The sequence below is a fragment of the Somniosus microcephalus genome, chromosome 4 (assembly GCF_052327205.1).
Source record: "Somniosus microcephalus isolate GS21.2 chromosome 4, FLI_Smic_1.0, whole genome shotgun sequence".
In the NCBI taxonomy this organism is placed as follows: domain Eukaryota; kingdom Metazoa; phylum Chordata; class Chondrichthyes; order Squaliformes; family Somniosidae; genus Somniosus; species Somniosus microcephalus.
In genome coordinates this window covers 80829573-80856028 of record NC_140990.1, presented here as the reverse complement: position 1 = coordinate 80856028, position 26456 = coordinate 80829573, and the positions used below count along the sequence as shown (strand labels likewise).

The 26456-nt window shown below is 48.7% G+C and overlaps 1 pseudogene; it reads left to right on the top strand.

Annotated features, from left to right (window-relative positions):
- LOC147119342 (uncharacterized) overlaps positions 1-9352 on the top strand; it is a 54537-nt pseudogene extending 45185 nt beyond the window's left edge.
- Positions 9353-26456: the final 17104 nt, after the last annotated feature.

Below are 26456 nucleotides of genomic sequence, written 5' to 3'. Positions count from 1 at the left end.
AGGGCCTTGGTGAGACCACACCTTGAGTATTGTGTGCAGTTTTGGTTGCCTTATCTGAGGAAGGATGTTCTTGCCATGGAGGGAGTGCAGCGAAGGTTCACCAGACCGATACCTGGGATGGCAGGAATGACGCATGAGGAGAGATTGGGTCGATTGGGCTTATACTCGCTGGAGTTTAGAAGAATGAGGGGATTTCATTGAAACTTATAAAATTCTAACAGGACGAGACAACTAGATGCAGGAAGGATGTTCCCGATGGTCGGGGAGTCCAGAACCAGGGGTCACAGTCTAAGGATAAGGGGAAAGCCATTTAGGACAGAGATGAGGAGGAATTTCTTCACACAGAGAGTGGTGAACCTGTGGAATTCTCTACCACAGAAGGCAGTGGAGGACAATTCAGTAAATATATTCAAGAAGGAGTTAGATATATTTCTTAAGGCTAAAGTGATCAAGGGATATGGGGAGAAAGCAGGGACAGGGTACTGAATTTGGATGATCAGCCATGATCTCGTTGAATGGCGGAGCAGGCTCGTGGGGCCGAATGGCCTGCTCCTGCTCCTATCTTCTATGTTTCTATGTTTCTATTTGGCCCGTCGAGCCCGTGCCGGCTCTCTGCAAGAGCACTTCAGCTAGTCCCACTCCCCCGCCCTGTCCCCATAACCGTGCAAATTTCTTTCCTTCAGGTACGTATCCAATTCCCTTTTGAAAGCCGTGATTGAATCCGCCTCCACCACCGTTTCAGGCAGTGCATTCCAGATCTTAACCACTCGCTGTGTAAAAAAGCTTTTCCTCATGTCGCCTTTGGTTCTTCTGCCAATCACCTTAAATCTGTGTCCTCTGGTTCTCGACCCTTCTGCCAATGGGAACAGTTTCTCTCTATCTACTCTGTCCAGAACCCTCATGATTTTGAACACCTCTATCAAATCTCCTCTTAACCTTCTCTGCTCTAAGGAGAACAACCCCAACTTCTTCAGTCTATCCACGTAACTGAAGTCCCTCATCCCTGGAACCATTCTTGTAAATCTTTTCTGCACCAACTCTAAGGTCTACACATCCTTCCTAAAGTGCGGTGCCCAGAATTGGACACAATACTCCAGTTGTGGCCGAACCAGTGTTTTATAAAGGTTCATCATAACCTCCGCCTGGCTGAACTTGTTCTCACATTGAACAACTTCTCCTTTGACTCCACTCACTTCCTCCATATTAAAGGTGTTGCTATGGGAACCCGCATGGGCCCTAGCTATGCCTGCCTGTTCATGGGATATGTGGGACATTCTTTGTTCCAGTCCTACTCAGGTCCCCTCCCTCACCTCTTTTTCCGGTACATCGATGACTGTATTGGTGCCGTTTCCTGCTCTCGCCCTGAACTAGATAAGTTCATTCACTTTACTTCCAATTTCCACCCTTCCCTCACCTTCACATGGTCCATCTCCGACTCTTCCCTTCCGTTCCTTGACTTCTCCGTCTCCATTTCTGGAGATTGGCTTTCAACAAACATCCACTACAAGCCCACCGACTCCCACAGCTACCTGGACTACACTTCCTCCCACCCCGCTTCCTGTAAAAGCTTTTATAGATATGTGAAGAGTGTTACATCCGTGATTCTGAGAGTATGATGTTTTTCAATAACCACACGGATGCTGTAACTTAACAATCAACAGGTATTTACTGGAGTAGGGTAGTCTCAAGACTGGGGTACAGAGGCATGCTCAAGGCTTATATACAGGTGTGGTCACTGCCGGTACTACAGTATACAGGAGCTGTAAAAGTAGTTCTCTCTTAAAGGTACATACACTACAATTCCTCCCCTTTTAGATTAGTAGTACCCATAATATTCAAATAACAATTAACACTTTAACATGTACATTAAACAACAACAGTCCATTTATAGATTCAGTCTTTGGGGCGGCTTCCTGATCCTTTCGGGATAGCGCCTTTCCTGAGGTTCTTGTTCTTGGTGCGGAGGCGATTCTGACCCCTTTTCATCGGTTAGTTCATCGGGTTCCACTGCTACTGGTTCGGAGGTAGATGCTACCGGTGTGTCGGGTTCATCCCCAGGTACGCAAGACATGGGGTTGACTCGTTCCTGTGACGCTAAGACCTGATCAACGTGGCGTCTCACAATGTTCTCCCCGACATCCACTGTGTACATTAATGGCCCCTGCCGTGTGCATATCATTCCGGGTTGCCATTTCTCTGTTCGGTAGTCACGGGCCAAGATTGGTTGTCCTACATTGAAGCTCGTTGTCGGCTTCTCATTGATGTGCTGGAATTGTTTATCCTCAACATTTCTTCGCACATTTGGTCTAAGCAAGTCCAGACGAGATCGCAACCTTCGGTTAAAGAACATCATGGCCGGGGTCTGGTTGGTAACTGCATGTGTCGCGTTTCGGTAGGCTAATAAGAAATTGTCCACCTTATGCTGCAGTGGAATTTCATCGTCGCACATGGCCTTTATCGCCTTCTTAAAGGTTTGTACGAACCTCTCAGCCAATCCATTTGTGGCTGGATGATGCGGGGCGGATGTGTAATGCCTTACCCCATTCCTTCTCATAAATTTTCGAAACTCTTCGGACACAAACTGTGGTCCATTATCAGAGCAAATCTGCTCTGGCAAGCCGTATCTGGCAAATATGGTCCGTAGGACTGCAGTCGTTTTCTCTGTAGTGGTTGAGGGCATTTTTATCACCTCAGGCCACTTCGAATGAGCATCCACTGCTATTAAGAACATTGAGTCCATGAATAGACCAGCGAAATCAATATGCACCCGTTGCCATGGAGAGGAGGGCCACTCCCATGGGTGTAGAGAGGCATGTGGTGGTGCATTTTGGACCTTCTGGCATCCTGAGCAGCTCTTGGTTAGGTCTTCGATTTGTTGATCGATTCCCGGCCACCACACATAAGCCCTAGCAAGGCTTTTCATTTTCACTCCCCCCAGATGACCTTCATGTAGCTCATTTAACACTCTCTCCCTTAACTTGGGTGGAATCACCACTCTGGGATCCACACATCACTGTCCCCTGGCACACTGACAGCTGTTCTCTTCTGGATGAGAATGCTGGCAACAGTGAGTCGCCATGTGTTGGCCATCCCCTCACCGTCAAATCATATACCCGAGACAGCGTCGGATCATTGCGGGTCTCCTTCTCTATATCCACGTTCGTTACTGGCAATCGTTCAATTATTGACGAATAAAATATCTCGATAGGGTCCACTGCTGGTGCTTCCTCCACAGTAGGCAGTGGCAGGCGCGATAGCCCATCAGCGTTTCCATGCTGTTTCGTGCCTTTATATTCTATTTCATATTGATTCGCCCCTAGAAACAGGGACCATCTTTGTAACCGTTGTGCAGTCATCACTGGAACGCCCTTCTTAGGGTTAAAGATGGAGACAAGTGGTTGGTGGTCAGTCAGCAAGGTGAACTTCTGCCCATGCAGATAGTGGTTGAATTTTTTTACTCCCCATACTAGGCTGAGGGCCTCCCTGTCAATCTGGGCGTAGTTGCACTCAGCTGAGGTTAGTGACCGAGACGCAAAGGCTACTGGCCTCTCCAACCCGTCTGGGAATTTGTGCGACAGCACCGCTCCAATACCATAGGGTGATGCATCACATGCCAAATTGGTAGTGCTGGGTTGAAATGGGCCAACACCTCTTTAGATGTGATCAATTCTTTACACTTCTGGAAAGCTCGTCTACGTTCGTCATTCCACTTCCATGGTACCCCTGTTTGCAGTAGGGTGTTCAGTGGGTGTAATACCGTGGACAAATTTGGTGAGAACTTATGGTAGTAGTTTACCAGCCCGAGGAACGACCTCAGTTGTGACACATTTTCCGGTGCTGGAGCCTTGACTACTGCCTCAATCTTTTCAGGGAACTTATGTAACCCCTCTTCATCGATGACGTGGCCACAATACGAGATCTGCTTCTGGAAAAACTCGCACTTGTGGCGATTAGCTCGTAGCCCATACTCCTTTAATCTGGTGAACACCTTCTCCAAGTTGGCGAGGTGATCACTGTCATTTTCGCCCGTGACCAAGATGTCGTCCAAATAACACTGGGTCCTTGGAATCCCTTGCAGGACTTGATCCATTGCCCTTTGCCAAATAGCCAGAGCCGATGCTACCCCGAACACCAGCCGGTTGTATTGATAGAGACCTTTATGAGTGTTAATCGGTTAATCGTAAGGTATTGTTTCGAGGCTTCTTCTACCTCCATTTGCAAGTACGCCTGGGCTAGATCAATTTTGGTGAAGTGTTTACCTCCAGATAGTGAGGCGAAAATATCCTCAATTCGTGGAAGCGGATATTGTACCGTGTAAAGGACTGGGTTCACTGTCACCTTAAAATCCCCACAGATGTGGACCTTCTTTGGTTCCCCAGGCGTATTACTCAACAACCTCTTCATTACAGGAATGATGGGTGTAGCCCACTCGCTCCAGTCTACTTTGGACAGTAATCCTGAATGTTCCAACCCTTCCAGCTCTGCTTCAACAGCTGGTCTGATCGCATAAGGCACTGGTCTGGCCTTAAAAAACTTTGGGCTTGCATTTTCCTCTATTTTAATCATTGCTGTTATGCCTTTTAGTGTTCCGAGTCCCTCCTGGAACACTTCTTTTGCGTCAGTCAGCATTTTTGACAGTCGTCCAGGTGTGACGTCATCATCCTTTTTGGCCTCAACCTTCAGTGCCTGTATGGAATGCCAATCTAATTGTATCTTCCGGATCCATTCACGTCCTAGCAGTGGTGGTCCTCCATCTGGCAATACATATATGTCCATTTTAGGTATTTCCTGGCCTTTATATATCACTTTCACCCTTATTTTTCTTTTGGGGTAGACTTTTTGCCCCGTGAACGTCTTCAAGACAATCTCTGTAGCTTTCAAGGGTACATGTGAAAATAGCCGCTTGTAGTCCCTTTGGTTTATGACTGTTAGGGCTGATCCTGTGTCCAATTCCATTTTCACTTGGACTCCATCTATCTTGAGTGTAACCCAGATAGTCTGGTGATCCTCCATTTTGGTTACCTTATGTAGTTTCAGACAACCCAGCTCCTTGCTTCTGGAGTCTGTGTCACTTTTCTGTTCGTCTGAACTACTGTCCATCACCTTGTGTACCTTTTTGTACTTCTCCTGTGGAGATTTCTTACTGTTGGTTTTCTTCCCAGACCTACAGACTCTTGCTATGTGTCCTGCTTTTCCACACTGTCTGCACACTTGGTCCTTGAACCAACAATCCTTCTGGTCATGTGTTGTTCTGCCACAGCGATAGCACTTCCCTGTTCCATAGGGCATTTCATTGGTGCCATATTCTTGCGGTCTCCGTTGTATCTCTGCAGCGCCCCTTGCGGCTGCTTCATGTGATACTGCCATATTAATAGCCTTGTCCAGCGTAAGATCCTTTTCTGATAGAAGCCGTTTCTGGGTTCCTTCACTTTGCAGCCCACACACAAACTTGTCCCTTAACGTATCTGCTAGTCCCGCTCCAAACTGGCAGTGTTTCGATAGCTTGCGCAGTTCCGTTAGGTACTCAGCATTGCTTTTGTCTTTGTGTTGGTTCCTTATATGGAACTTAAATCATTCTGCTATCAGCAGCGGTGTGGGGTTTAAGTGGTCCTGTAGGATTTCGACTATGCTTTCGAAATTATTGTTCACAGGCTTCTCTGGGGTTATTAGGTTTCGCAGTAACCCATAAGTTTTTGCACCCATGGAATTTAACAAAACCAGTGCTTTCCTAGCATCTGGCACTCCATTCGCCCTGCAGTACACCTCAATACGTTCCACATATGTCGCCCAATCTTTGACTTCATTGTCGAACGTAGAGATACTGCCACTCTTCTGCATCCCTGGGTGTGATTTAACTGTCAAAAATGGCGTCTCCCGCGCTTCCCCTTCTTCTCTGCTGGCACAAAATGGCGTCTCCCGCGCTTTCCTTTCTTCCCGCGCTCGCCCTTCTCCGCTGCGGCTTCTAAAAATGCCGTCTCCCACGCTCTTCCTTCTTCTCTGCGGCTCAATGGCGGCTCAATGGCGTCTCCCGCACTCTCCCTTCTTCTCCCCGCGGACACTGCTCAGCCCTTGAGCCCTGGCTGTGCTCTGCACGTTCTCTTTTTTTTTGTGCACCTTTCCTGTTTCCGCCGCTCGGTCCTGAACACGGCTGTTGCTTTACCCTCTCTCTCTCCGTTTTGTTTTTCCTCGACGCCGCTCGGTTTTCAACCCCCGGCTGCGCCCTGTGCGCTTCACCCTCTGTCTTACCCCGTCGACGCTGCTCGGCTTTCTCTCCGCCGTTGGTCGGCTCCAGCCGCCGCTGTCCGGGAAGGGTCTGCGCTGTACCCGTCGTCAGTCTATTGCTGATCGTCGTGGCTGGGGAACCAAGCCCGGCTCTCCACAGCCTCCCCTGCGATGTTCACTCTCTGCCGGACGACTGGGCGGTTGCTCGTGGTCGACGCCTGTGTTTCTGGCCTCGACTTTCTTCCATCGCCCTCCCGGAGCGAATCCTCGAAGGGGAAATGCAGAGTTGCAGGTAGATTCGAATCGACACTCGTCGCCACTGTTAGATCCGTGATTCTGAGAGTATGATTTTTTCAATAACCACACGGATGCTGTAACTTAACAATCAACAGGTATTTACTGGAGTAGGGTAGTCTCAAGACTGGGGTACAGAGGCATGCTCAAGGCTTATATACAGGTGTGGTCACTGCCGGTACTACAGTATACAGGAGCTGTAAAAGTAGTTCTCTCTTAAAGGTACATACACTACAAAGAGAAAATGATTGGTGAAGTCAAGCATAGGTCCCTTGCAGTCAGAATCAGGGGAATTTATAATGGGGAACAAAGAAATGGCAGACCAATTAAATACATACTTTGGTTCTGTCTTCACAAAGGAGGACACAAATAACCTCCCAGAGATGTCGGGGAACATAGGGTCGAATGAGAGGGAGCAACTGAAAGAAATCAGTATTTGTAAGGAAATAGTATAAGGGAAATTGACGGGATTGAAGGCCGATAAATCCCCAGGGCCTGATAATCTACATCCTAGAGTACTTAAGGAAGTGGCCCTAGAAATAGTAGATGCATTGCTGGTCATCTTCCAAAATTCTATAGACTGTGGAACAGTTCCCATGGATTGGAGGGTAGCTAATGTTACCCCACTATTCAAAAAAGGTGATAGAGAGAAAATGGGGAATTATAGACCGGCATGCCTGACATCGGTAGTGGGGAAAATGCTAGAGTCCATTATAAAAGATGTAATAGCAGAGCACTTGGAAAACAGTGACAGGATCGGCCAAAGTCAACATGGATTTACAAAAGGTAAATCGTGCTTGACTAATCTACTGGAATTTTTTGAGGATGTAACTTGTAAAATAGATAAGGGAGAACCAGTGGATGTGGTGTATTTGGACTTTCAGAAGGCTTTCGATAAGGTCCCACATAAGAGATTAGCATGTAAAGTTAAGGCACATGGGATTCGGGGCATGGTATTGACTTGGATAGAGAACTGGCTGGCAGACAGGAAGCAAAGAGTTGGAATAAACGGGTCTTTTTCCGAGTGGCAGGCAGTGACTAGTGGGACAAAGGACAGAAGCCAGGCTCCGAGAATGGCCTGCGGCCCCGGGGAGCATGCGCACTCTCAGCGGGGAAATCAGCGCGTTGGCTAGAGCGGTTTCTGGGGCTCGGGCGATTGTGGGTGCTGTGGCCACCATTAGTCGGCAGCTGTCGGGAAGAGTTTTATTGCAGGCTGACGGAAGTCGGTCCCTGGCCGCCTGTGTAGGTCTTTTTGTTGCTTCAGTTTGAGCTGGAGTGGAGATGGAGGAGAAGCTGCTGGGTTTAACCCCCAGTACTTCTGAGCCCAGGAGGACCCAACAATTTCCAATGTGAGACAGTCAGGGGAGGTGGATTCTGGGGGAGATTAGGTTGTTAAACAGACACTGTCCCTACAATGTAAAAGAGTATTGTTTTAGGAACAAGTATTTCTGTACAGGCCTTTAATCAAGTTTACATCTACAGATTTGTTTTAATTCATTCTTGGGCTGTGGGCGTCGCTCGCAAGAGCAGCAAATATGGCCAATCCCCAGTTGCCCATTGAGAAGGGGGTGGTGAGTCACCTTCTTGAACTGCTGCAGTCCGTGTGGTGAAGGTACTCCCACAATGTTGTTCGGTAAGGAGTTCCAGGATTTTGACCCAGCAACGATGAATATGTCTAAGTCAGGATGGTGTGTGACTTGGAGGGGAACTTGGAGATGATGGTGCTCCCATGTAACAGCTGCCCTTGTCCTTCTAGGTGGTTGAGGTTGCGGGTTTGGAAGGTTCCGTCAAAGTTCTGGTCGAGTTGCAGATGTATAAAGTTCCTCTCCTTCGACCCCTCCCCCTCCCACTCCCACCTCTCTCTCTCTTTCTCTCTCTCCTCCCATAGAGGCCAGTGTCTTGTGTAGGCCCAGACCAGGTGGCGGATTCCCTTCCCTGAGGGACATCAGTGAACCAGTTGGGTTTTTATGATAATCCGGCAGCTTTCATGGTCACTTTTTTCTACTGCCAGCCCCACAAGTGACCAGATTCATTGAACTCAATTTCACAACCTGCCTTTGTTTTCTGGTGGGTTCTCTCTCACGCTCCCGGTTTTAAATTAATTTTACAGGGCATTAGAAGGGGAGGATTTACAGACGGGAAGCTCAAACCAAACATCACGTCAACATCTGACAGAGTCACTCGACTCAGCGGACCTGAATATCATCGGCCTCTGATCATGGAAGCAAAAAGCACCATTCACAGCGGGGAGAAACCGTACATGTGTTCTGTGTGTGGACGAGGCTTCAGCTGATCCTCTGGCCTATCGAGACACAAGCACAGTCACACCGGGGAGAGGCCATTTACCTGCTCTGAGTGTGGGAAGGGATTCACTAATTCATCTCACCTACTGAGACACCAGCGAGTTCACACTGGGGAGAGGCCGTTCACCTGCCCTGTGTGTGGGAAGGGATTCACTTAGTCATTCAACCTGCTGAATCACCAGCGAGTTCACACTGATGAGAGACCTTTTAACTGCTCGGACTGTGGGAAGTGGTTTAAAAGTTCCAGGGAACTGACATGCCATCAACGTGTTCACACTGACGAGAGACCGTTCAGGTGCTTTCACTGCGGGACTGGGTTTAGGCAGTCATCTGACCTCACTGTACACCAGCGCACTCACAGTGGGGAGAGGCCGTTCACCTGCTCCGTGTGTGGGAAGGGATTCACTCAGTCATCCACCCTGCTGACACACCAGCGAGTTCACACCGGGGAGAGGCCGTTCACTTGCTCCATGTGTGGGGAGGGATTCACTTGTTCATCCCACCTGCTGAGACACCAGTGTGTTCACAAGTGACTGCAGGGTTGGATTCTGCTGTTATTGCTGCTGTTAATCACATCCAGGACTGAACCATGTTCATTCTGACAGTTGGGGTTTGTTTCTGCTGATGTTAATAACCCCTATAACTGGGCTGGAATTTAATATGCTGGATAGATGTCAAATAAATCAGCTTTGTGTTAAACACAATGTTGTAGATTTTTGTCTTTCCCACCTGAGTGTTTAGCATCACCTGGCTGGAGCTCAGAAAGGACAATCTGGGGGAGGATCGTACAGCGGGAACAGAATTTCAGCCTGGACACAGTCCTTCAGGGCCACACTGAAAGGGGCAAACGGCACTTTGGTCTTTCTCATCTCTCTTCACTGACCGCAAAGTCCCCGTGTGGGTTAATCTCGAGGCGTGTGAGAAACATGTCCCAGCCGCTCTTTGCCATGGTTCAGAGCTCCTAGGCACGGAACAGAAGGCTCCTTTAGGAATGTACTCCAGTGCTTTTGTTTTAATGGCCTTATTAACCTGTGTCGCTACTTTTAGTGATTTGTGTATCTGTATCCCGGGATATTTCGGTGGCACCCCCTTTGGGTCACTAACGTCGCCGGGGCTAATTTTAGCGCCCCAAAAAAGTTATCGCCCCTGCGCATTAAATTCAGTGGTAGCGCCCCAGGCAGGAGGCGGGGTGCTACTGGAAGTGCTCCCCTCCCTCTTGAAGCGCTACCAGTGAATTTCGCGGCACTTCATGTAACAGCGCCATGCCCATCGGCACATAGCACCGCGTCATAGCAGACCTCCCTCCCTGATTAAAGGGGAGGGGCCTAGCACTGCACACACCGGGGCCCTGCTGGACCACCGGGGAGTGGGGTGTCGGATCAAAAGGGGTGTCGGATCAAAAGGAGCGCCGGGCTGAGCGATCGCGGCCAATACCCCGAAGAAGAAAGGGGAAGGGGGCAGGTGCTGGCAGTCGGCCAAAATAAAAAGTTGCCGCCCGACACCTGCCCTTTAAGTGGCGTCGCCGCGGCTGCAGGAACGACCCCTGACCCTGTCGGACATATCGTTCGGCGATAGGTCAGGGGTCACAACCCAAGGTTGCAGCCGGGGCGCTGCGCATGGCGATGACGTCATTGCCGGCGGTGCAGTGCTGCGGGGCACTACAGGCTACCGCCGCCGCTAACCTCCCGCTGAATATCGCGGGAGGCACAAAGCAACCCAATTTCACCCCCTTGTCCAAGTAGTGTGGCCTCCTTATTCTTCCCACCAAAATACACCACCTCACACTGATCTATAGTGACATTCATTGGCCAATTACACGCCCATTCTGAAATTTATTAATGTCTTCTTGCATTTTGTCTTCCTCAGTATTAACTCTACCTCCCAATTTGGTGTCATCGACAACTTTTGAAATTGTTCTTCTGATTCCCGAGTCCAAATCGTTTATGAACAACTGATCCCAGCGCCAATCCCTGTGGAACACCACTTCCCACCTTTTGCCAGTCTGAGTAACTACTCCCAACCCCTACTCTCTGTTTTCTGTTTTGTAACTGTTAGATCCGTGTATCTTGATGTTGTGTGTCCTTCAGTAACTAGACAGAGACTGCAGGGGAACAATCAACAGGTGTTTACTGAATGAGGGTTACTCTAAAACTAACAGTACAGATCCCTACTCAGGGTTTATATACAGGTGCGGTCACTGCCGGTACTACAGTATACAGGAGCTGTAAAAAGTAGTTCTCCCCTTAAAGGTACATACATACAATTCCTCCCCTTTTAGATTAACAGTACCATAACGTTCATTTAACAATTAACACTTTTAACATGCAACATTAACTGAAAATAGTCCATTTATAAATTCAGTCTTTGGGGCGGCTTCCTGATCCTTTCTGGATAGCGCCTTTCCTGAGTGTCTTGCTCTTAGTGCGGAGGCAATTCTGGCCCCCTGTCGTCGGTTGGTTCATCAGCTTCCGATGCTACTGTTTCTGGGGTAGATGCTACCTGTATGTCGGGTTTGTTGAATCCGTGATTCTTAAAGTATGATGTTTTCCAATAACTAGACGGAGGCTGTAAATTAACAATCAACAGGTGTTTACTGGAGGAGGGTAGTCTAAAGACTAACAGTACAGAGGCATGCTCAAGGCTTATATACAGGTGTGGTCACTGCCGGTACTACAGTATACAGGAGCTGTAAAAGTAGTTCTCTCTTAAAGGTACATACACAACAATTCCTCCCCTTTTAGATTAACAGTACCCATAACATTCAAATAACAGTTAACACTTTAACATGCACTTTAAACTGAAATAGTCCATTTATAGATTCAGTCTTTGGGGCGGCTTCCTGATCCTTTCTGGATAGCGCCTTTCCTGAGGTTCCTGTTCTTGGTGCGGAGGCGATTCTGGCCCCCTTTCGTCGGTTAGTTCATCAGTTTCTGCTGCTACTGTTTCTGAGGTAGATGCTACTGGTATGTCGGGTTCATCCCCAGGTACGCGAGTCATGGGGTTGACTCGTTCCTGTGACGCTAGGATCTGGTCGACGTGGCGTCTCACAATGTTCTCCCCGACATCCACTGTGTACATTAATGGCCCCTGCCATGTGCATATCGTTCCGGGTTGCCATTTCTCTGTTCGGTAGTCGCGGGCCAAGACTGGTTGTCCTACATTGAAGCTCCTTGTCGGTTTCTCATTGATGTGCTGGAATTGCTTATCCTCAACATTTCTTCGCACATTTGGTCTGAGCAAATCCAGACGAGATCTCAACCTTCGGTTAAAGAACATCATGGCCGGGGTCTGGTTGGTAACTGCATGTGTCGCATTTCTGTAGGCTAACAGGAAATTGTCCACCTTATGCTGTAGTGGAATTTCATCATCGCACATGGCACTTATCGCCTTTTTAAAGGTTTGTACGAACCTCTCAGCCAATCCATTTGTGGCTGGATGATACGGGGTGGATGTGTAATGCCTTACCCCATTCCTTCTCATAAATTTCCAAAACTCTTCGGACACAAACTGTGGTCCGTTATCAGAGCAAATCTGCTCTGGCAAGCCGTTCCTGGCAAATATGGTCCGTAGGACTGCAATCGTTTTCTCTGAAGTGGTTGAGGACATTTTGATCACCTCAGGCCATTTCGAGTGCGCATCCACTGCTATTAAGAACATTGAGTCCATGAATGGACCAGCAAAATCAATATGCACCCGTTGCCATGGAGAGGAGGGCCACTCCCATGGGTGTAGAGGGGCATGTGGTGGTGCATTTTGGACCTTCTGGCATCCTGAGCAGCTCTTTGTTAGGTCCTCGATTTATTGATCGATCCCCGGCCACCACACATAAGCCCTAGCAAGGCTTTTCATTTTCACCCCTCCCAGATGGCCTTCGTGAAGCTCATTGAGCACTCTCTCCCTTAACTTGGGTGGAATCACCACTCGGGATCCACACATCACTGTCCCCTGGCATACTGACAGCTGTTCTCTTCTGGATGAGAATGCTGGCAACAGTGAGTTGCCATGTGTTGGCCATCCCTTCACCGTCAAATCATATACCCGAGACAGTGTCGGATCATTGCGGGTCTCCTTCTCTATATCCGCGTTAGTTACTGGCAATCGTTCAATTATCGACGAATAAAATATTTCGATAGGGTCCACTGCTGGTGCTTCCTCCACAGTAGGCAGTGGCAGGCGTGATAGCCCATCAGCGTTTGCATGCTGTCTCGTGCCCTTATACTCTATTTCATATTAGTTCGCCCCTAGAAAAAGGGACCATCTTTGTAGCCGTTGTGCAGTCATAACCGGAACGCCCTTCTTTGGATTAAAGATGGAGACAAGTGGTTGGTGGTCAGTCAGCAAGGTGAACTTCTGCCCATGCAGATAGTGGTTGAATTTTTTTACTCCCCATACTAGGCTGAGGGCCTCCCTGTCGATCTGGTCGTAGTTGCACTCGGCTGAGTTTAGTGACCGAGACACAAAGGCTACTGGCCTCTCCAACCCATCTGGGAATTTGTGCGACATCACTGCTCCAATATCATAGGGTGATGCATCACATGCCTACGGAATTGGTAGTGCTGGGTTGAAATGGGCCAACACCTCTTTTGATGTGATCAATTCTTTGCACTTCTGGAAAGCTCGTTTACATTCGTCATTCCACTTCCATGGTACCCCCGTTTGCAGTAGGGTGTTCAGTGGGTGTAATACTGTAGACAAATTTGGTAAGAACTTATGGTAGTAGTTCACCAGCCCGAGGAACGACCTCAGTTGTGACACATTTGCCGGTGCTGGAGCCTTGACTAGTGCCTCAATCTTTTCAGGGGACTTATGTAACCCCTCTTCATCAATAACGTGGCCACAATACGAGATCTGCTTCTGGAAAAACTCGCACTTGTGGCAATTAGCCCGTAGCCCATATTCCTTTAATCTAGTGAGCACCTTCTCCGGGTTGGCGAGGTGATCACTGTCATTTTCGCCCGTGACCAGGATGTCGTCCAAATAACACTGGGTCCCTGGAATCCCTTGCAGGACTTGATCCATTGCCCTTTGCCAAATAGCCGGAGCTGATGCTACCACGAACACCAGCCGGTTGTATTGGTAGAGACCTTTATGAGTGTTGATCGTGAGGTATTGTTTCGAGGCTTCTTCTACCTCCATTTGCAGGTACGCCTGGGCCAGATTAATTTTGGTGAAGCGTTTACCTCCAGATAGCGAGGCGAAAATATCCTCAATCCGTGGAAGTGATTATTGTACCGTGTGAAGGACTGGGTTCACTGTCACCTTAAAATCCCCACATTTGCGGACCTTCTTTGGTTCCCCAGGCGTATTACTCAACGACCTCTTCATTACAGGAATGATGGGTGTAGCCCACTCGCTCCAGTCTACTTTGGACAGTACTCCTGAACGTTCCAACCCTTCCAGCTCTGCTTCGACGGCTGGTCGGATCGCATAAGGCACCGGTCTGGCCTTAAAAAACTTTGGGCTTGCATTTTCCTCTATTTTAATCGCCACTGTCTGTTATGCCTTTTAGTGTACCGAGTCCCTCCTGGAACACTTCTTGTGCGTCAGTTAGCATTTTTGACAGTCATCCAGGTGTGACGTCGCCATCCTTTTTGGCCTCAACCTTCAGTGCCTGTATGGAATGCCAATCTAATTGTATCTTCCAGATCCATTCACGTCCTAGTAGTGGTGGTCCTCCATCTAGCAATACATAAAGGTCCATTTTGGGTATTTCCTGGCCTTTGTATATCACGTTCACCCTTATTTTTCCTTTGGGGTAGACTTTTTGCCCCGTGTACGTCTTCAAGACAATCTCTGTATCTTTCAAGGGTATATGTGAAAATAGCCGCTTGTAGTCCCTTTGGTTTATGACTGTTAGGGCTGATCCTGTGTCCAATTCCATTTTCACTTGGACTCCATCTATCTTGAGCGTGACCCAGATAGTCTGGTGATCCTCCATTTTGATTACCTTATGTAGTTTCAGACAACCCAGCTCCTTGCTTCCAGAGTCTGTATCACTTTTCTGTTCGTCTGAACTACTGTCCATCACCTTATGTACCTTTTTGTACTTCTCCTGTGGAGATTTCTTGCTGCTGGTTTTCTTCCCTGACCTGCAGACTCTTGCTATGTGTCCTGCTTTTCCACACTGTCTGCACACTTGGTCCTTGAACCAACAATCCTTCTGGTCGTGTGTTGTTCTGCTGCAGCGATAACACTTCACTGCTCCATATGACATTTCATTGGTGCCATCTTCTTGCAGTCTCCATTGTATCTCTGCAGCGCCCCGTGCGGCTGCTTCGTGTGATACTGCCATGCTGAAAGCCTTGTCCAGCGTAAGATCCTTTTCTGATAGAAGCCGTTTCTGGGTTCCTTCACTTTGAAGCCCACACACAAACTTGTCCCTTAAAGTATCTGCTAGTCCTGTTCCAAACTGGCAGTGTTTCAATAGCTTGCGCAGTTCCGTTAAATACTCAGCATTAATTTCATCTTTATGGTGGTTCCTTTTGTAAAACTTAAATCTTGCTGCTATCAGCAGCGGTGTGGGGTTTAAGTGGTCCTGTAGGATTGACACTATGCTTTCAAAATCCTTTTCCACTGGCTTCTCTGGGGTTACTAGGTTTCGCAGTAAGCCATACGTTTTTGCACCCATGGAATTCAACAATACCAGTGCTTTCCTGGCATCTGGCACTTCATTCGCCTTGCAGTACATTTCTATGCGTTCGACATATGTCGCCCAATCTTCGACTTCATTGTCGAACGCTGTGACACTGCCACTCTTCGGCATCCCTGGGTGTGGTTAGACTGGCTAAAAATGGCATCTCCGCGCTCTCCCTTCTTCTCCGCTGTGGGTCAAAATGGCGTCTCCCGCGCTTTCCTTTCTTCCCGCACTCTCCCTTCTCCGCTGTGGCTCAAAATGGCGTCTCCCGCGCTCTCCCTTCTTCTCCGCTGCGGCTCAAATGGCATCTCCCGCACTTCCTTTCTTCCCCGCGGACGCTGCTCAGCCCTTGAACACCGGCTGCGCTCTGCGCGTTTTCCTGCACGCTTCTCTCGTTGACGCCGCTCGGTCCTGAACACCGGCTGCGCCCTGTGCGCTTTACCCTCTCTCTCTTCTCCCGTCGACGCCGCTCGGTCTTGAACACATAGACATAGAAGATAGGAGCAGGAGTAGGCCATTCGGCCCTTCGAGCCTGCTCCGCCATTCAATGAGATCATGGCTGATCATCCAAATTCAGTACCCTGTCCCTGCCTTCTCCCCATATCCCTTGATCCCTTTAGCCTTAAGAAATATATCCAACTCTTTCTTGAATATACTTAATGAACTGGCCTCCACCGCCCTCTGTGGCAGAGAATTCCACAGGTTCACCACTCTCTGGGTGAAGAAATTCCTCCTCATTTCAGTCCTAAATGGCTTACCCCTTATCCTTAGACTATGACCCCTGGTTCTGGACTCCCCAGCCATCCGAAACATCCTTCCTGCATCTAGTCTGTCCAGGCCTGACAGAATTTTATAGGTTTCGATGAGACCCCCTCTCAATCTTCTAAACTCCAGTGAGTATAAGCCCAATCGACACAATCTCTCCTCATACGTCATTCCTGCCATCCCAGGTATCAGCCTGGTGAATCTTCGCTGCACTCCCTCCATGGCAAGAACGTCCTTCCTCAGGTAAGGCGACCAAAACTGCACACAATACTCAAGGTGCGGTCTCACCAAGGCCCTGTACAACTGCAGCAAGACATCCTTGTTCCTGTACTCAAACCCTCTTGCTACGAAGGCCAACATACCGTTTGCCTTCTTAACCGCCTGCTGCACCTGCATGCTTACCTTCAGCGACTGGAGCACAAGAACACCCAGGTCTCTTTGCACTTCCCCTTCTCCCAATCTATTGCCATTCAAATAATAATCTGCCTTCCTGTTTTTGCCACCATAGTGGATAACCTCACATTTATCCACATTATAGTGCATTTGCCATGTTTCTGCCCAATCACCCAACCTGTCCAAATCGTACTGGAGTTTCACGACATCCTCCTCACAGCATACCCTCCCACCCAGCTTTGTGTCATCTGCAAATTTGGAAATATTACATCCAATTCCCTTGTCCAGATCATTAATATATATTGTGAACAGCTGGGGTCCTAGGACCGATCCTTGCGGTACCCCACTAGTCACTGCCTGCCACTCGGAAAATGACCCGTTTATTCCAACTCTTTGCTTTCTGTCCGCCAACCAGTTTTCTATCCAAGTCAATACCTTGCCCCCAACCGGCTGCGCCCTGTGCGCTCTACCCTCTCTCTTATCCCGTCGACGCTGCTCGGCCTTTTTCTGTGCCGTCAGTCAGTTCTAGCCGCCGCTGTCCGGGAAGGGTCTGCGCCGTACCTGTTGCCAGCCCGTTTCGCTGGACCACCGTGACTGGAGAACCAAGCCCAGCTCTCAGCAGCCTCCTCTGCGATGCTCAAGTCTCCGCTGGATGGTCGACGCCCGTACTCCTGGACTCGGCCTTCTTCTTGCACTGTTCTCCAGGAGCGAATCCCTGGGAGGTGATGCAGAGTTGCAGGTAGGTTCGAATCGACTCGTCGCCAATGTTAGATCCTTGTATCTTGATGTTGTGTGTCCTTCAATAACTAGACAGAGACTGCAGGGGAACAATCAACAGGTGTTTACTGAATGAGGATTACTCTAAAACTAATAGTACAGATCCCTATTCGGGGTTTATATACAGGTGTGGTCACTGCCGGTACTACAGTATACAGGAGCTGTAAAAAGTAGTTCTCCCCTTAAAGGTACATACACTACAGTAACCAGCTTGCTATCCGTAACAGTCTGTAAGATCTAGAAGATGACCAAGGTCAGGCCGTGTGGAGTGAAGGGCCAGGCAGCAGAATGGATGGAAAGCTGGCTACAAAACAGAAATCAGAGGGTTGGAGTTAAGGGAAGTTTGTTGCGATCTTTCCATCCATTCTGCTGCCTGACCTTTGACTCCACACGGCCTGACCGTGGTCATCTTGTAGACCGTACATACTGCAGACACAGTGCACCAGTGTTGGAGGGGGTGGATATTGAGTCCTGTAGCAGGGGCGCTGATGAATTGGATTTCTCTGTCCGTGAGTTTTGAGGCATCGCTGGTGGCGTTTTTCACCACTTTCCACCTTTAAAAAACAACCTTGCTGCCAGTTTATTAAAGCCATTAACAGCCGCTCGGGTAGGTCACACAAAAAAATTAGGCCTCATAAGTTACCGTCAAAATCACAGGCCTGAACTCGAGTTAGAAATCACAGTTAGAAAACATTTAGTAATTAAACCAGACTGGGCGGGGCCTGAGGTGCGAGTCAGTAACGGAAAATTGGTGGCCAGCGTACTTCACACCAGGGCTGAGGACCCGGGCACTCGGGTTTCTGTATCATTTATTGATTAATTTAGTTTATTGCCCAATCACAATCGGACAGGCGGGTCATCTTGCTGTCCGGCGGAGGCGAGGTTCCCCAATGGAGGGCTCTCTACGCGGGGGTCCTTCCCTGCACCATTGGGGATCTGGGGTGGAGACTGTTACAAGGAGCTGTCGTGTGCAACAGTTTAAGCACCTTTCTGGACTGCAAGATGTTTGCGGCCGAGAGGAGTCTATGGGCCGTGTATATATTCAGTGTGAGAGGTTGCAGCCCCTGTATAGTTACCTGAAGGGGCTGCTCCTCAACTCTTGGTAACACTTTAGCCCCACGCTACTAATCTTTGCCCGCCCGGAGCGGAGTGGGGTGGGTAAGTGGGAGGATCTTCTCCTGGACCTGCTCTTGGGCCTGGCGAAAACAGCAATCTGTAGGCCCAGGATGAGCGGGGCCCATGGGGGGGTCACTCTAACTGCCTGCCTCTCTCCCGTGGTCTTGTCCCTGCCCAGGTGGCCCTGGAGAGGGAGCAGGCGGTGTTCACCGGTTCACTTGATACCTTCCCCGACCGGTGGGTACTGTTAAGTCTGCGCGTTGTTTAGTTAATTAACACACAGACTAATGAGTAACAACAAAACAGGTCTTTACTGGTTGGAGGTAGGGACTATACTGAATACAAGATTACTGCACAGTGCTTATATACCGGTGTGTTCACCCCCGGTATTACGTCTACAGCAGCCTGAGAAAGTAGTACATCTCTTAAGGTGGAACAGGCTTAAGCTCTCTTAAGGTGGAACAGGTTACATACACAACACTCCTCCCTTCTTAGCTTTATAGTCATCCCCCCATTTAACATAACGCAACAACATATATACACATATAACTTCATGTTTAACGTAACATATCACAGATTCAGTCTCTGCGGAAAACAGTTCACAGATTCAATCTCTGTGGTGTAGTCGGTTCACGTTACTCATTCAATAGTCCTTTCATGGATTTAACAGCTTGAACTTCCGAACTGATTTGGCTCCGTTCGGAGGGACCACGTGTGTGATCTGGTAGAGGTGATAATGGTTCAGATGGGTCATCTTCTGTTTTTACTTTTCCTTTTCTGCTTCTTGGAGACTCTCTGGGCTCCATTGTCAGCTGCCACCGCTGCCAGCTGCATGCGCAGTTCCTCCTTCTCTTCCTCCTGTTTCCGTCGTAGAGCCAGCTTCTCCCGATGTTCCGTAGACTTTTGGTGCTCCTCCATGATTTCTGCACTTTGGGAGTTGAAGTTACAAGCTGGGCAGGACAGGACATCGTAATATTCGGTGTCGTCCACCAGGTCATGGTAATATTCGGTGTCGTCCTGAGCTAGACCAGTGAGAGGGTCGTCTATTTCCTCCATACCCAGCTGGACGTTAGCCAGCTCTTGTTCCAAATCCAGACATCTTTCCTGAAGAGACTTCTTCATGTGTACCTCTGCATCCAGCTTTTTCTGGGCTTTCAGCAAGCCGTTTACTAGTGACCTCATTTGTGATTTTAATACTTCAACTTCCTTTGGAGATTGATTGATCGGACTATGCAATCCCTCTACCGGAGCAGCTGTTTCAGCGGTCTGTTGTTCTACATTGACATGAGTCAGCGTACTTTTGGCATCCAATGGCTGCTCTGTTGCAGTCGTTTCAGTCTGTGTCGTCACATCAGCCATCTCAATGACTTTTGAGAGCTCCGAACCCTTTTCCTTTGAAGATCGCAGCTCGTGTTCAAGTTTTTCCCATTTCAGAGTCTTGTCCCTCAGCATATGAAGGAGTTGGCTGACCGTTAACTCTTCTGACACCAGATTATGGCACGCACCTTCAGAACCTGAATCAGCTTTGATTCGTTCGGCCTCCTCGCGCAGATGGTTGGTGTGCTCCTGCTCCATTTTCTCCATCAGTTGCTTCTGTTGCCTTTCCAGATTCTCCCACTCTGTAACAAAGAACTTTTTTATTTCATTCATCTCTTGCTCAAAACGGCGAATCATTTGTTCTAATTGCTGTTGTAGTTTGAAATGGAGTTGAGTTCGAGCCCAGTGTCCCTCAAAAATGTGCATATCAGTAGACTTGACAGACTCAGAATTCTCTGTTAAACTATGTTGTTGTTGCTCTGTGGAATTCTGTGCTGAAACTTTGTCTTTTGCACATGGGTTGGTCTTACCATCATCAGTTCTAGAGTCTGGGCTGATTATCTGCACCGAGTTCTCACTCTTTATGGCTTTTAGCGAATGCCAGTCCATATTTATGTTTCTAAACCACTCCCGGCCTAGTAGTGGTGGACCTCCCTCCGGTAGCACATATAAGTCCATTATTTGACTTCCTTCGCCCTTGTTGGCCACTGCAACCTTTATTGTCCCGATGGGGTACACTCTCTGCCCCATGTAGGTTGTCAATATAATCTCCGTATCCTGTAGGGGAATATGTTGGAATAACCTTCTGTAATCTTTCTTATTCATGACCGACAATGCCGATCCAGTGTCCAATTCCATTTTTACTTGGACTCCTTCTATCTGAAGAGTAACCCAAATTGTCTGGAGGTCTGCACCCTTACCAACGTTGAGTACCCTTAAGCTAGCCAGTTCAATACTGCTTAAGCCAGCCAGTTCATTACTGCTAGCGTCTGAATCGGACTCCTGTTCGGCCACCTTGTGTACCTTTGCGTATTTCCCTTGCGGTGACTTCTTGTTGCTGGTCTTCTTCCCTGACCTGCATACTCTAGCTATATGTCCAAGCCTACCACATGTTCTGCATTCTTGGTTTTTAAACCAACACTGGTTCTGATCATGCGTTGTCTTTCCACAACGATAACATTTGACAGAACTCAACCCCAATTTGTTTGCACTGAGCTCCGGTGACCGTAGCTGCATTACTGCCGTGCCTCTCGCTGCGGCTTCGTGTACTGCTGCCATAGTGACCGCCTTCTCAAGCGTCAGCTCATTCTCCTCGAGCAGTCGCTTTTGTGTATCTTGTTTAAATAAACCACACACAAATTTATCTCGTAGTGCTTCTGTCAGTCCCGTTCCAAACTGACAATATTTCGCTAACTTACGTAATTCCATCAAATATTCAGCATTGCTTTCATTCTGTAGCTGCCTTCTGTCATAAAATTTAAATCGTTCCGCTAGCATCAGCGGCGTGGGGTTTAGATGATCTTTCAGGACAGTAACAATCTCATCGAACATCTTATCCGCCGGTTCATCTGGTGATAACAGGTGTTTCAATTGCCCGTACGTCTTCACACCCATTAAATTTAATAATGTTAGTGCTTTATCTGCTTCAGGAATTTTATTGGCCTTGCAATAATTTTTAACTCGTTCAACATATATGGCCCAATCTTCGATGTCACTATCAAAGTTGCTAATATTCCCGTGTTTAGGCATTGTAGTACTTTATCAGATTTGCAATTTCTCAGATTTTGTTTTTTTTTACTGCTATCCAAGATGGCGGCTTCCCGCTCTTGCCGTCGTCCTCCGCCCACAAAATGGCGGTTTTCCCGCACTTGGCGGTCTTCACCCGTCCCCCGACGCCGTCTCCCTTCAGCCCCGAGTGCGGCCCTTATCTCCGCCGCGATCGATGGCCCGCGCTTTTCACCGCGGCTCTCGCGCCTTCAATTTCTGCCGACGCTGCGCCTTGCAGTCCGAGTGCGGCCCTTATCTATGATTGCGATCGATGGCCCTTATCTCCCGATCGCGATCACCCTTGTTCCTCCGACTTCCCCAGCCCTGTCTTTGCAGCCAACGCTGCCCGGCTTACCCCACCACCGAGGTTGAAAAGGAAACTGCAGGATGTCTTCTGTCCTCCAGTTCACAGTCGCTGGAAGCTGTCAGGATGTCTTCTGCACTCCAGTTCACAGTCGCTGATGGAGGCTTCAGGGTCCCGATGCCTGTCGCTTCCAGTGGGTTGGTGAGGGTTGAAACCTCTCTTCGACGTCCTGTCTGTGGACGAAGCCGCCGTGGAATAACTGCCGCAGGGTAAGAATCTGACTCGTCGCCAGTGTTAAGTCTGCGCGTTGTTTAGTTAATTAACACACAGACTAATGAGTAACAACAAAACAGGTCTTTACTGGTTGGAGGTAGGGACTATACTGAATACAAGATTACTGCACAGTGCTTATATACCGGTGTGTTCACCCCCGGTATTACGTCTACAGCAGCCTGAGAAAGTAGTACATCTCTTAAGGTGGAACAGGCTTAAGCTCTCTTAAGGTGGAACAGGTTACATACACAACAGGTACCTCAGGTTAAAGAGGCGATAATCGATCCTCACAATCACATTATGATTGAATTATTATTTGTGAGTGTCGCTGTATTGTACAGTTATTATTCATAGAATAGATTCATAGAAACTTACAGCACAGAAGGAGGCCATTCGGCCCGTCGTGCCTGTGCCGGCTCTTTGAAAGAGTCGTCGTGTTTAGTCCCACATCCTCACTTTTTGTCCGTAACCCTGTCAGTTGCTCCAGTTCCCGTCCAACTCTGCTTTACAATTATTAACGGAATCAGCTTCCACCATCTTTTCAGGTCGAGCGTTCCCGATCCCCACAACTCTCTGAGTGGAAACATTTCTCCTCATCTCCCCTCTAGATCTTTTGACAATATTTTTGAATGTATGACCTCTAGTTTTTTTTAATTCGTTCATGGGATGTGGGCATTGCTGGCAAGGCCAGCATTTATTGCCCATCCCTAGTTGCCCTTGAGAAGGTGGTGGTGAGCCGCCTTCTTGAACCGCTGCAGTCCGTGTGGTGAAGGTGCTCCCACAGTGCTGTTAGGTAGGGAGTTCCAGGATTTTGACCCAGCGACGATGAAGGATCAGCGATATACTTCTAAGTCAGGATGGTGTGTGACTTGGAGGTGGTGGTGTTCTCATGCGCCTGCTGCCCTTGTCCATCTAGGTGGAAGAGGTCACGGGTTTGGGAGGTGCTGCCGAAGAAGCCTTGGCGAGTTGCTGCAGTGCATCTTGTAGATGGTACACACTGCAGCCACGGTACGCCGGTGGTGGAGGGAGTGAATGTTTAAGGTGGTGGATGGGGTGCCAATCAAGCGGGCTGCTTTGTCCTGATGGTGTCAAGCTTCTTGAGTGTTGTTAGAGCTGCATTCATCCAGGCAAGTGGAGAGTATTCCATCACACTCCTTACTTGTGCCTTGTAGATGGTGGAAAGGCTTTGGGGAGTCAGGAGGTGAGACACTCGCCGCAGAATACCGAGCCTCTGACCTGCTCTTGTTGCCACAGTATTTATGTGGCTGATCCAGTTAAGTTTCTGGTCAATGATGACCCCCCAGGATGTTGATGGTGGAGGATTTGGCGATGGTAATGCCATTGAATGTCAAGGGGAGGTGGTTAGACTCTCGCTTGTTGGAGATAATCATTGCTTGGCACTTCTGTGTTGCGAATATTACCTGCCACTTATCAGCCCAAGCCTGAACATCGTCCAGGTCTTGTTGCATGCGGGCATGGACTGCTTTATTATCTGAGGAGTTGTCAATGCCATTGAACACTGTGCAGTCATCAGCGAACATCCCCATTTCTGACCTTATGTTGAAGGGAAGGCCATTGATGAAGCAGCTGAAGATGGTTGGGCCCAGGACACTGCCCCAAGGAGCTCCTGAAATTATGTCCTGGGGCTGTGATGATTGACCTTCAACCACCACAACCATCTTGCTTTGTGCTAGGTATGACTCCAGCCAGTGGAGCGGTTTCCCCCTGATTCCCATTGACTTCAGTTTTGCTAGGGCTCCTTGATGCCAGACTCGGTCAAATGCTGCCTTGATGTCAAGGGCAGTCACTCTCACCTCACCTCTGGAATTCAGCTCCTTTGTCCATGTTTGGACCAAGGCTCTAATGAGGTTGGGAGCCGAGTGGTCTTGGCGGAACCCAAACTGGGCATCAGTGAGCAAGTGCCGCTTGATAGCACTGTCGATGACACTTTCCATCACTTTGCTGATGATTGAGAGTAGACTGATTGGCTGGATTGGATTTGTTCTGCTTTTTGTGGACAGGACATACCTGGGCAGTTTTCCACATTGTCGGATAGATGCCAGTGTTGTAGCTGTACTGGAACAGTTTAGCTAGAGGTGGGGCTAGTTCTGGAGTGCAAGTCTTCAGCATGATAGCTGGGATGTTGTCGGGGCCCATAGCCTTTGCTGTATCCAGTGCGCTCAGCCGTTTCTTGGTATCACGTGGAGTGAATCGAATTGGCTGAAGACTGGCTTCTGTGATGGTGGGGACCTCAGGAGTAGGCTGATATGGATCATCCACTCGGCACTTCTGGCTGAAGTTGGTTGCAAACGCTTCAGCCTTGTCTTTTGCACTCACGTGCTGGGCTCCACCATCATTGAGGATGGGGATATTCATGGAGCCTCCTCCTCCCGTTCGTTGTTTAATGGTCCACCACCATTCACGACTGGATGTGGCAAGACTGCAGAGCTTTGATCTGATCTGTTAATTGTGGGATCGCTTAGCCCTGTCTATAGCATGCTGCTTCCGCTTTTTAGCATGCATGTCATCCTGTGTTGCAGCTTCCCCAGTTTGGCACCTCAGTTTTAGGTACACCTGGTGCTGCTCCTGTACACTCATTGTTGAACCAGGGTTGGTCCCCTGGCTTGCTGGTGATGGTTATGCCTGGCCATGAGGTTACAGATTGTGGTGGAATACAATTCTGCTGCTGCTGATGGCCCACAGCAGCTCATGGATGCCCAGTTTTGAGCTGCTAGATCTATCCCATTTAGCACGGTGGTAGTGCCACACAACATGCAGGAGGGTGTCCTCAGTGAGAAGACAGGACTTCATCTCCACAGTGACTGTGCGGTGGTCACTGCTACCAATGGCAGATGCATCTACGACAGGTAGATTGGTGAGGACGAGGTCAAGTAGGTTTTTCCCCTCGTGTTGGTTCACTCATCACCTGCCATGGCAGGAACACCAGACTGGCAGTTATGTCCTTCAGGACTCGGCCAGTAGTGGTACTACCGAGCCACTCTTGGTGATGGACATTGAAGTCCCACACCCAGAGTACATTCTTCCAAGTGGTGTTCAACATGGTTCATCAGCTGAGGGCGGTAGGTTTCCTTGCCCATGCTTGGCCTGAAACCATGAGACTTCATGGGGTCCGGAGTCAACGTTGACAACTCCCAAGGCCACTCCTTCCTGCCTGTATACCACCACCTCTGGTGGGTCTGTCCTGCCAGTGCACATACCCAGGGATGGTGATGGAGGAGTTTGGCTGATACTGTGAGTATGACTGTCAGGTTGTTGCTTGACTAGTCTGTGGGACAGCTCTCCCAATTTTGGCACAAGTCCCCAGATGTTGGTGAGGAGGACTTTGCAGGGTTGACTGGGCTGGGCATGCCGTTGCCATGTCCATAGCCGGTGCCAAGGTCGATGCTGGGTGGTCCGTCCGGTTTTAGTCAACCGCATATAGGTAAGGACAGCAGATTTCCTTCCCTAAAGGACATTAGTGAACCAGATGGGTTTTTGCAACAATTCGATAGTTTCATGGTTAACATTATTGATACTAGCTTTTTATTCCAGATTTATTTAATTAACTGAATTTAAATTCCCCAGCTGGCGTGGTGGGATTTGAACGCATGTCTCTGGATCATTAGTTCAGGTCTACGTTGGGATTACTAGCCCAGTGACATTACCACTACGCTACCATTCTCACTCACCAGAGAGAATGTTTCTTTCCCTATTTATTCTATCAAAATCTCTCACCATCTTGAAAACCTCTATTAAATCACCTCTGAACCTTCTCTGTTCCAAAGAGGACAGTCCGAACTTTTCCAACCTCTCCTCATAACTGAAGTCCCTCATCCCGGGTAACATCCTGGTAAACCTCCTCTGGGCCCTTTCTAAGGCCTTTACACCTCTCCTCAAGTGTGGGGCCCAGAATTGTCCACAACACTCCAGCTGGGGCCTAACCTGTGATTTATGAAGTTCCAGCATCATCTCTTTGTTTTTATATTCTATTCCTCTGTTTATAATCCCAAGCAACCGGTTATTGTTTGTTTAATATCTGTGGGGCACTGGGGCACTTACCTTAATGGGTTTTGCTCCCGTCTGGTGTCACTGGAGCAACTTAGAGTCACGCCTACACGTGGTGAAAAATGGCCCAATCTCAATCGGACGACAAAAAAATCAATTTTCTCTTCACCAATTCAGGATTTCAATTCTTTACCCAGAATTTGTGACGCAGCAGAATGGGCCCTATCAATGACAACCCGATCCTCGTGCACCGGCTCATCACTGGACTGTGCTCTGAGCATGTGCA